Here is a 12,164-nt window from a genome sequence, read left to right on the forward strand (position 1 = left end):
ATTCTACATTTATAGTTGTTCGGGCCAGCCGCTGAAGAATAACCGTAACTTTAACATTATTATTGTATGAGCAGAGAGAGCCGCCTATGTTGTAAAACGTTGACGTTCTGCAGAGCTGCTGCGCTCTCCCGCTAAAGGGGCTCTCTGCCGCCGCCACTTCGGCAACTACTTTGATCTGCTGCCGCCACTTCGGCAATCACTTTGATCTAACGCCGTCGTTTATAGTTTAGTTCTTTGCTAACCCCTCTGCGCATTGGTTGCATATCGATCTCGCATAAAGTTTATCTGGCAATAGCAAGCAATCGGCTTCCGCTAAGCCACCAAGATTAAATACGAATTATAAAGTTTAACCCAAAATCTCTTTTCATTTTTGAATCACATAGGTGCCAAAAAAGCTTGGCATCTCAAACATTGGTGACCCCCCGACGTGATATAAAACCATTGCTTAATCGCGTTCCGTTAAAACACTTATTATTTATACAATATTTTGTTGTTAGGTAGTTTAACTACCAACAAATACTTTTGGGTGCAAGTTGAAAAACAGATTAAAGTGCAAATTCAGTGAGAGTGCGGCTGGAATATTTATAGACAAATTCCGGTACTTTAAGCGTCGAATCTCTCATTCTCTGCGCAGCTGCAGCCGCGGTTCTTGACTTTTCGTGTCTTGCATTCTCGCTCTCGCGTCTATACATCGTCGCTTAAGCGGTATTTCATTTTCCGTTGTTGTGTCGAATTGCACAACGGTTAACATGAACAACGATCCGAATACAGGCGCGGGCGGAAATATTGTGGTGGCTGATTCCAGACTGGTATAAGCGTAAATGTCAGTCATTATATGATCGATTGCACAGGCTTGGGGAATCCTTCGCGGGGAATAAAATCGATAAGCTGACCGCCGCGGAAGTCGAGGTGCGCCTTGATATGTTGGCAGAAATTCGAGAGGAATGAATTTGAGGCTCTCGATCAAAACGAGATTAGGAGTGAGCTGCGCGAAATCTTCGATACTCTTTTCATATCGTTGAAAGCTGAGTTGCTGGCTGCTGTTGAAGTAAGCCAGTCACACGCCGCTGCCCATTCTACGACTCTGCCAAGCCATTCCGGACATAGTACCATCATCATGGCTCACAAGCAGCGACTTCCTGAGCTGAAGGTGCCTAAGTTTTCTGGTGGATACGTCGAGTTCTCGGATTTTATGGCAATGTTCAAATCGGTGATTGAAGCGGATGCGGATCTCAGTGACATCGAGAAATTCCAGCACCTTCGCTCTTGCCTCGCTGATGCGGCTTTGGATTCGGTTCGATCGTTGGAGCTCTCCAGTGCCAATTATCGTGCGGCTCTGTATATACTTAATAAACGCTTTAATAACAAAAGACTTGTTTTCCAGGCACACATCAAGAAGATTCTTGGGCTAAAGAGGGTTTCTTGGGAACTGCTGAGGAGATTTCAGGATTCATGGTCATCAACATGCTGCTGCAGAAGTTGGATTCGAAGACGCAAACCAAATGGGAGGAGCACACATCGTCGGATGCTATACCTACCGCAGAGGAATTCTTCGAATTCTTGCAGCAACGCTGCCAGAAAATGGAGCGGTTGGAATATGCTACAGCGACACACGCTAGTAGCGATCAGGTAAGAAAAAACCATTCCTATACGCAGGTTAAGAAAACGTTTGTAGCTTCCAACTCTTCCGCCGACCCGTCTGTATACGTCTTTTGCCACTCAGCGGGCCATGGAATATACTCGTGCAAGATATTCGGAAATCTCTCACCGTTGCTGCGCCACAAAGAAGTTAAAAAGTGCTTCAATTGCCAATAGTGGAAAATGTCGAGTATGCGGCGGGAGGCATCATAGTTTGTTGCACTTCGATAGTATACATCCCACAACACAAAGCTGCACAGGTATTACTCCTCCCGATCTGGCCGTTCAACCAGACACTCTTTCCGTTGCTCAAAATTCTCCTAGCTGCTCGTCTCTACCTTCGTCTACCTCTCTTCCTGCCCAAGGTCTTCACTCTGATGTCGTGCTTCTGGCTACAGCCGTGGTTCTCGTGAAGAATCGGTCTGGCGTTTTAGTTCCTTGTCGTGCCATCTTAGATTCAGGATCGCAGCTGCATCTCGTCACATCCAGGTTCGCCCAGCAGCTTCAGCTTAGGAGAACTCAATCGTCTGCACTTGTGTCTGGGCTGGGGGATACCAGCGTTTCTACTGAGGGATCCACCATAAGCATTAGTATGCATTCTCGCACCTCTGCTTACACAACTACGCTTACTGCTCTCATCGCCCCCACGATTACCGATTCTCAACCAAGTATGACAGTAAATTTATCCGATTGGCGTATTCGATCTAAAATTCAGCTCGCTGATCCTGCATTTTTCAATCCTCAACGGGTTGATCTTCTCATTGGTGCGAGCGTTTTTTATGATCTCCTCTGCGTAGGGCAAATCAAATTCACCGATGGACTGCCTTTTCTGCAGAAGACCCGGCTTGGGGGGATCGTATCTGGCGGTGGAAAGAAGCTATAAAGCTCGGCGCTTTTGGCCACGCACAATTGTCCAGATTCGATAGCTGAGATGGAAGCAAGGTTGGATAAAACTCTTCGTATGTTTTGGGAAGTCGAGAATTGTGTGGAGGCTGGGTTGAATACCAAAGAAGAAGACGATTGTGAAGCACATTTCGTAAGCAACCTTTCACGGTTGCCATCCGGGGAGTATGCAGTTCGTCTGCCGCTAAATAACAATACTGATCGTTTAGGAGAATCTTATGCTCAGGCTTATCGACGGTTCATCAGTCTGGAGCGAAAACTGGAGCGTAATCCTACACTCAAGGAGCGGTATTCCGCCTTTATGAGGGAGTACATTGATTTGCATCATATGCACCAAGTCAACCCTGATTCCCGTAGCCTCTGCAAATATTTCATGCCTCATCACTGTGTCCTAAAGAAGGACATTACGACGACAAAACTTCGTGTCGTTTTCGATGGATCCGCAGCTACATCAACTGGATATTCTCTAAATGATGTGATGATGACAGGCCCTGTTATTCAGCCTGCATTGTTTAACATATTGATTCGCTTTCGAATATATCCAGTCGCTCTCACTGGGGACATTTGTAAAATGTACCGCTGCGTACGAGTGTCTCCACCCGACAATTTGTATCAGTGCATCCTATGGCGAGATTCCATCGAGTCCGAGGTTCAAGTCTACACATTAGACACCGTCACATACGGGACGAGGGCTGCATCATTTTTAGCGGTCCGCGCAATGCACCATCTGGCCATCGACGAGGGTGAATCCTACCCTCTTGGTTCAGCTGCTCTGCGGCAGGAGTTTTACGTGGATGACCTTATTTCGGGCGGTAATTCGGTCGCACAGGTCATGGACAAGAAGCTCCAAACATCAGCTTTACTGTCCCGTGGTAATTTTAAACTTAGGAAATGGTGCTCCAGTCACCAGGAAGTTCTTGAGGGAACCCCTGAAGATGACATAGAGAATTTCCTAAAGTTTAATGATGGAAGCGACATAGCCAAAACTCTCGGCTTAGCGTGGGACCCTGTTTCGGATCAGCTGCTTTTTGCCTTGTCCGCACTGGACACAAACTCAAAGCCATCAAAGCGGCCGGTTTTATCTACGATTGCGCGGTTCTACGACCCTCTTGGATTGATAAATCCAGTCATTGTCAGGTGCAAAATCTTCCTTCAGCAGCTTTGGAGAGAAATTTTGGATTGGGATGAAAGCCTACCCTCAGCGTTGCATTCAACTTGGATGGACTTGAGAAATAGTTTGGCAAGCATTTCTCGGATCTCATTTCCTCGCTTGGTTCTTCGTTCTAGTGTGGCTACAGAAGTTCCCGGATTCTGTGATGCCAGCCTAGAAGCATATGGCGCTTGCGTGTATGTCGTGTCCAGGGAAGCCAAGTCTTCGAGCCACGTTTTGTGCTCAAAGTCGCTAGAGGCGCCGCTAAAGCCTATATCGATTCCTAAGCTGGAATTAAGTGGAGCCCATTTGCTTGCGAAAATCATGCAGAATGTAAAGGACATGGGAATCTTTACAGGTCGGTTCTATTGCTGGTCGGATTCGTCAACAGCATTAGCTTGGATTAGGGACGAGCCAGCTAAATTTCAAGTTTTCGTGGCAAATCGAGTGGCATCAATTCAGGATTTGACGGCAGCCATGGAATGGCGCTATGTTCCCACATCTTTAAATCATGCTGATATTCTCTCGAGAGGCTCGCTTCCCAACCATCTTATCCAGTCAGAGCTATGGTTTCACGGCCCATCCTTTTTGCTAGGCTCCAAGGATAAGTGGCCTGTATCTCCTACTAACAACATAGCAACTTTGGAGCTTCGCAAGAGAGGATTGCTAATCACGTCCCCACATGCCGATCTCACGTCCGGATGCAAATTTGCGAATTCATTCTTTCGCATGCAGCGCACATTCGCCTACATGCATAAATTTATACATCGTCTTAGGCATCCAGGACTCACCGTTTCTGATATTCGGCAAGGAACGCATCTTCTAATTCCACACATTCAGCTGGCAAATTTGTGGATGGACATAAAGGAGATTCGGCGCAATGGTCAAGTCATGAAATCCAGTTCTATTAGTTCGCTCAACCCGTTCATCGATCATTCTGGACTACTTAGAGTTGGAGGTCGTCTTGGCAACTCATCGCTAGGATTTGACGCTCAGCACCCGCTCATTCTGCCAAAGGGACATTCCATTACCTTTACGCTAATAAGATATTATCATGAAAGAAACCTCCATGCCGGACCTCGCGCCTTGCTATCCAAAATTCGGCTGGAATATTGGCCCATTGGAGGTGTTAAGGCAGTGTCAAGGGTCGTCAGCAGATGTGTGAGATGCTTCAGGACTAGGCCGCGCATGGTTGAACTCATCATGGGAGACCTACCTAAGGAACGTTTGGAAGGATCTCGAGCTTTTGAAGTCACTGGAGTAGATTACTGTGGACCTTTTTTCTACCGATCAGAAATCCGCACGAGGCCTCCGATCAAGTGCTACATTAGCGTATTCATCTGCTTCACTTCTAAGGCTATACACATGGAGCTCGTAAAAGATTTGACCACCGCATCGTTTCTAGGCGCACTAAAGCGTTTTACTTCCACTCGAGGAAGGCCAAGTCAAATTTGGTCGGACAATGCGACAAACTTCGTTGGGGCCAAGAACGAGCTTCTGGAGCTAAAGAAGCTTTGTCTGAGCGAACCGCATAAGAAGGAGGTCTACGAATCCTGCTTGGCTGACTCGATCGACTGGCGTTTCATCCCACCTCGCTCTCCGCATTTTGGCGGGTTGTGGGAAGCGGCCGTGAAGGCCGCAGAATATCACCTGTACCGCTCAGTTGGACCATCTGTGCTTAGCTTCGACGAGCTGCGCACTCTGATCTGTCAGATCACTGCAATTGTTAACTCTCGCCCTTTGCTCTCGCTTTCAGAAAATCCTGATGATTTAGACGTTTTGACTCCTGCTCATTTGCTTTTTGGCGGCCCCCATGAGCAAATCCTCGAGCCTGACCTAACGAAGCTGAACTACAATCGTCTGGATGGCTGGCAGAGGGTCACCCAACTACAACAAATATTTTGGAGCCGTTGGCGCGAAGAGTATCTCACTCTTTTGCAAGAGCGCGCGAAGTGGCGTACCCCCGCGCAAAACATCTGCAAGAATGACCTCGTTCTGGTGAAGGACGAAAATCTTCCTCCAATGCGTTGGCCACTGGCTAGAGTGGTCGATGTCGTTTTGGGCAAGGACGGAGTGTGTCGCGTCGCTGACCTGAAGACAGGAAACATCAGGAGGGGGCCGTCACTCGGCTATGTTTGCTGCCCCTTAAGGAATCTGTTGAGAGACTAGCTCCCAACGGGGGGAGTATGTTCGGGCCAGCCGCTGAAGAATAACCGTAACTTTAACATTATTATTGTATGAGCAGAGAGAGCCGCCTATGTTGTAAGACGTTGACGTTCTGCAGAGCTGCTGCGCTCTCCCGCTAAAGGGGCTCTCTGCCGCCGCCACTTCGGCAACTACTTTGATCTGCTGCCGCCACTTCGGCAATCACTTTGATCTAACGCCGTCGTCTATAGTTTAGTTCTTTGCTAACCCCTCTGTTGCATATCGATCTCGCATAAAGCTTATCTGGCAATAGCAAGCAATCGGCTTCCGCTAAGCCACCAAGATTAAATACGAATTATAAAGTTTAACCCAAAATCTCTTTTCATTTTTGAAACACATAGGTGCCAAAAAAGCTTGGCATCTCAAACAATAGTTACAAATTCGACAGGAAGTTATTGACCTCAGCTTAGTGTTTTAGTGTGAAAATTTAGGAAGTCCTAGAGACAATTCCTTTTCTTATTACACCTACATCGAGACGGTAATATCCCTCGAGATCCCAAAATCTACTGACTATATTAGCGCCAGGAAAGCTAACTGGGAAAAATAAAGTACAGCCCTGGAGGACTTACTCCACTTAAAAGCCCCAAAAGACACAAGGGACAACCTTAACCGTCTTTTTCACAGATTCACGGCAGCATGCCCCTAAATAAACCAAGGGGAAAAACAAACCCTCCTGGTGGTCAAAACAAATAGATATCCTCCGCAAAAGCTGAAGGACTCTTTTCAACAGAGCAAAAAGAGAAACGAGGAGACTCACGCAAATAATGCCTCCTGGCGAAAAATTTGATCTGAAATCGAGCAAACGTCAGCAGCCGCAAGGCTACGTAAGATCTTCCCAAAAACTACCTCCACGGTAGGGCACCTTAATAGAACTGTTGCTAGGTGGACTAACTCCAGTGAGGAGTCAGATGGGATTTAGATACTGGTAGTGTGAATAATAACACAAGTATTGCCGCGCCGGGCAACGCCTCCAAATCTGGGGCCGTACGTTTGATAAGCGCCCCGCGTTCAATAGGCCTCCCGTGGTTTGTTCTTCAAGTTGGTTTTATTCAGGTGTTTCATTTACAATATCGGGGCGGGGTATTAAACTATGGGAGCTAGAGCTAAAAAACTTGAACCGCTTCAGTAAACTTTTTCCGCTGCCTTTCTTTTCGTTCTTCCTCTTCCTTGCCCATAGCTGCCGTTCGCCCTGATTAACCCATTGCTCGGCGCTGTTAATGTTTGTGCTATTAACGTCTGCGCTGTTAGGCGCAGTGATATTTAGAGCTGCCACTGCGGTTTCTGCCGTAACATTTCCCCCTTCGCAAACTTCGTCGCTTGTCGTGATGTTTGCCAAACTTCTGGTTACGCCTTGATCCATTGGTGGGTTCGTTGTCTTCACGTCTAACTTGGCCAGTTTAACTATTGGCCGAGTTAGCAGTCCAGGTGCAGTGCGGATCACCGCGCTTCGGGCGATCCCGTCCTTGGCTACTCGAAGGACTATGATGACGCCTTTCCTCCACTGCACCTTGGGGATTGCTCGAGTTGGATAGGGTTGATTGGGGTCCATGCCATTTGGTTCGTGGCGTCAGGCACGGAAGGTTTTCCTTCAGCCATCGTTTTCTAAAGCTGTCCGCGATCTGCCCTGCAATGCGAAAACTCTTACCAAGCATAGCTCCTATTGCGCTGCTGTCTCTCTCTTTGCTGCCATCGAGCTGGTCTCTGCTCTCAGAAAGTGTTTCGGTGTAAGTACGTCGGCTTCCGGACACTCCAACGGCACGTAAGTCAGGGCTCGGGAATTTAGCATATTTTCTATCCTTGCTAGTGCTGTTCTCAGCACTGGTTCTTGTACGTGTGTCTCCTCTAATATTTCGGCTAGTATGGATTTCACCGATCTGATCATCCTTTCCCACGCACCTCCCATGTGGGGTGCTCCTGGGGGTATGAAGGACCATTCTATTTGCGGGTACTTGGTTTCCTTCAATTTTTTCTCGTAATAAGCGGCTGGCTCCTCGGAAGTACGTCCCGTTTTCCGACACGATGTGTAATTGGATATTAGATGTTACTTTCGTTAGACCGAGATATCGTGGAACCCTTAATTCTTCGATGTTTTGAAGTTGCCGTGCCCATATCATCCAACGTTGACGTTCGTTTTCTTCGATCTGTTCATCCCAGCCTACGGCCAACCTCTATACGTCCTGCAGTATTATCTTTGCCTGTCTAATATAGAAGCCCAATAGTCCTAAGGGATCGAAGATGGTCAAGGCTATACGCAGAATTGACCGCTAGTGGACTTCTCTCGAAAGCGCGATATTACTCCTACCAGCGAAGGCAATTGGTCGGGGCCTTTTAGTAGCATTGAATTAAGAGCGATGCCTTCCACTTTGGCTGCTGCATCCCATACGAGTCTTAGTTTTCCTTTTTTCGGGTTCTTAGTCACGAATACGGGCAGATACCAGGAGCGTTTGCCCTCGACCATTTCATCTTTTTTGAGTTTTCGGACGTAGCCGATGTAGCACCTTATCGCGTGTCATACAAGATTCTAGTCACCGAAGTCGTCGCATTGCCATCTCTCTAGAAGAAGGAAGTTCCACGTTGTCGTACCGCCAGAGAAGTCCTGTCTCCCATCTCTTCATTTCGCTGCTAAACCTCGTGGAATTGTCCAGTATTGTTTTTGCTCTTTCATCCTCTTTGGACCTGAGTGTGCTCTTCGCCATGTTTATGCCAACCGCGTCTAATGAGAAACTCTCTTTTACAAGAGTGTCCAGCTGTGGGTGTTTATTACATTCGCATACGTGCATTACCCGCGGACTCGCCGGCCCGTCGCCCTTTCTGCGGCCATAAACAGACCACCCCAACCTGGACTTGGCGGCGATAAATTCGGAATCCTCGCGTTCGTTGACAGTCAGTGGCACTCCAAGTTTCACATTGTCCAATCCGATGATCAATGACGCTCTCACATCCATGTAGCTGAGTATCGGTAGCTTTTCCAAGTGCGAATGGGATCCTAGGATTGAGTCGTCCAGCGTCTGCTTCGGCATATCCAGGTTTTTTACTGTTCTCACGTTTTGAAGCGTGAATCTGCGAGCCACATTTTCCCTTGGAGAGATCGCTAGGCTTATCCATTTGGATTGAGATTCTCTCTGCGTGATGTCTCCAGTCCAGCGTAGGCATAGCTCGTCCGAGGGGCCATCGATACCTAGTTTTTCCGTTATCTCCGTCTCGATTAGGGTACAGGCGGATCCTTCGTCTATCAGTGCGAACACTTGCATTTGGCCGTTCGGTCCATACAATGTTAAGGGGACATATCTAAACAACGCAGCTTCGTTCTGCATCGTGTGCAGTACCGTAGTGCTTTCCTTCGGCCTATTTCTACCCTAGAACTTTGCTGGTTACTGTTGTGGAGGAGGAAATGGTGCTTTCTCGAGCATCCGTCGACGGAACATACTCTTGTTGACTTACAGTGCCTTATAAAGTGTTTGCCAAGGCACCTCCAGCATAGCTTATTTTCTCTGACGAAGTTCCATCTACCTGGCCCCTCTAGCTCCAGGAACTGCTTACAGTCCTCCAATTTGTGGGCCCCATTGCACCTACGGCAGGGCGGTTGTGCCCTGCTATCATTGTGCACCACAATGTGCACCAGAATTTCCGATTATCTTTCGTAGTGATCAGACGTGTTTTTGTTTTGCGCTCCGCATTTTTTCCTTTTGTTTTGAATAAACAGCCGGTGTTTTCCTAACTAAATTCTAATTCTAATTATACTTCCTAACCAGACAACAATCTGGAAACCTATTCTATTACGCGAGTGCATGCCTTTTGATTTGTGTTAAAACATTATTTAACTTTTTATTTTTCGGCGTCGGCTTGTGCTTGTGCTTGTGTTTGTGTTGTTGCAGTGAGTGAGTACGCATTACATTGCATTGCAGTCCGCTCTCGTCTGGTAGCTTTTGTTTTATCACTCTCTCGCTATCACCTCAACTTCAATAACTGTTCTTTCTCTCTCGCTCTTCAAACTTTCCGAGCAATAGCGCTCTCTGCTTAGTAGCTCTCGCTATAACCGCTCTCCACTCTGCTCTCTTTTTTTTACCAATTCCGCTTTGAGCGTTGTCTGGCACATTGGTCTGATACCAATTTGTCTTGCAAATAATAGTATATATATAAATAAATAATAAAATAAAATGGTCTGTGCCAAAAAAAGCTGTAAGAAGCAGATCACCCACGATCAGCCGAATGTCCCCTGCTGGCTCTGCGACAGCGTAGTGCACGCAAAATGCGCTGGATTTTCTGGCCTCGTGAGTGATGCTATAGCCAAACGTAATGGCTTGCATTACAGTTGCGAGGCATGCCGTGCGGGGGAGAAAGACATGGTGGCTTTCATGAGGCAGACGCGGAGTGGCTTTAAGGAGCTGACCGTTGGTTTTAAAAACCAATACGATCGGCTCCTAGCCATGGAGGCTCAGTTTAGCGGTTTAAAACTGCTGAATGAGTCTCCGAGGCGCAAAAAGGTCACTCCGCGGGATCTGCAATTGCCAACTGTCACTCAGCCGTGCGCCGCCGAAAAACTGACTCCGACCACTCCAAGTGTGCAGCAGTTGATCTCGTTTGCCACTCCAAGGGCATCGACAGCTGCTGGCGATGCAGATTCGTTAGCCGAATTCATCGCCTCGGAGAATGTGCAGCCAAGTACGTCTGCAGCGTCTGTGTCCGTGGTGTCCGCAAGTTCGCTAGTTGTCCCGTCTATCCCGATCCCACCAGTAAATAGACGTTCCGGACCTCCGGATATTGCCACCACAGGTACTAGGCCTGTGGTGACTAAACCACTGGTGGGAGTCCCACCAAAACGACAAGTTTTTGTTTCACGGCTGGCCCCTGACCTCACATCTAATGATGTAATTGCTTTTATTCAAAGCAAAATAAAAGCCGTGGGTTTAAAGGTGGAGAAATTTAACTTCTCTTATGCAACGGAGATAGCCTCGTTTAAGATAAGCATCTCCCCAACTCAATTTGACACCATTTGCTCCGCCAAATTTTGGCCGGAGCATTTGGTGGTGAAGGAGTTTAAGGCTAAGAAGAAGAATAGGCCCCCCATATCCCTTCCAAATCTTTCCAGTGTGCCACCCTCAACCTCAACTTCCTCTTCCTCAACTTCCCTTCTTGCTTCCACCTTTCCAAAAAACTAACTTCTCTTTTAGTAACCTATCAGAATGTAAGAGGCTTGCGTAGTAAGCTCAGCATTCTTTTCCGGGATAGTGTTGCATTTGCTTCCCACGTTATTGTGTTTACTGAAAACCTGGTTAAAGCCGGACATTCTTAGTTCCGAGGTTTTGGCAGGTCGGTACACAACTTTTAGAAAGGACCGTTCGTCTCGACGTGCAGGGGGGGTTCTAATTGCAGTGGACTCTTACTTCACGTCGGAACACTTCACAGTCCAAGTTCAACAGGAACTGGAATTCCTGTGTGTAAAACTGATTCTTCCCGCTTTCGCTATATTCATTACTTGCTCGTATATCCCACCTTCTTCGGATATTTCAATTTATGAGCAGCACTTGTCCGCTTTAACCGCTGTTTCTTCCTCGCTATCTGATAAAGATCGTATGATAGTTCTTGGTGACTTCAACTTGCCAGGAACTGTTTGGTCTTCGGTAAACGAGTCTAGTATCCTAGTGCCCATGTCACGACATGACTTTGTTGACGGCTTGCTTGACCTATCCCTGTCTCAAGTCAACCATGTAAAAAATTCCTTGGGTCGATTGCTTGATCTGTGCTTTGTATCGGATCCGACCATAGTGTTGTTAACCCGAGCCCTTCCGCTCACTATACCTGAAGACGCCTACCACCCTACTTTCGAGGTGTCGCTAGATATAGGACCAACTGTATTGGATCGGTCGAGTAGGCTGCCCGAACGTGTCCGCTGCTTTCGTAAAGCCGAGTTTGCGAAGCTTAATAACCTCATTAGGGATTTTGATTGGTCCGCTTTGTACTTGTGCACTGATATCATAAAAGGCACAAACATTTTTTACAATGCTCTTGGCACATTTTTCGATTGTTGTGTCCCGCTTTCTTGTCCGACTAGATCTGGAAAACCCCCTTGGTTTACCAAAGAGTTATCCAGTCTAAAAAACTTAAAATCAAGACTTTATAAAAAATTATAAGAAGTTGGTTCTACTACTTCTCACTCTCGCTATGTAATAGCTCGTTCAAACTTTTCAGTTCTTAATGCACAATACTATAAGAACTACCTATCTCGATGCATGATACGTTTTTCTCAGGACTCTAAACAGTTTTACGG

This window comes from Drosophila miranda, assembly GCF_003369915.1.
Source record: "Drosophila miranda strain MSH22 chromosome Y unlocalized genomic scaffold, D.miranda_PacBio2.1 Contig_Y1_pilon, whole genome shotgun sequence".
Taxonomy (NCBI): domain Eukaryota; kingdom Metazoa; phylum Arthropoda; class Insecta; order Diptera; family Drosophilidae; genus Drosophila; species Drosophila miranda.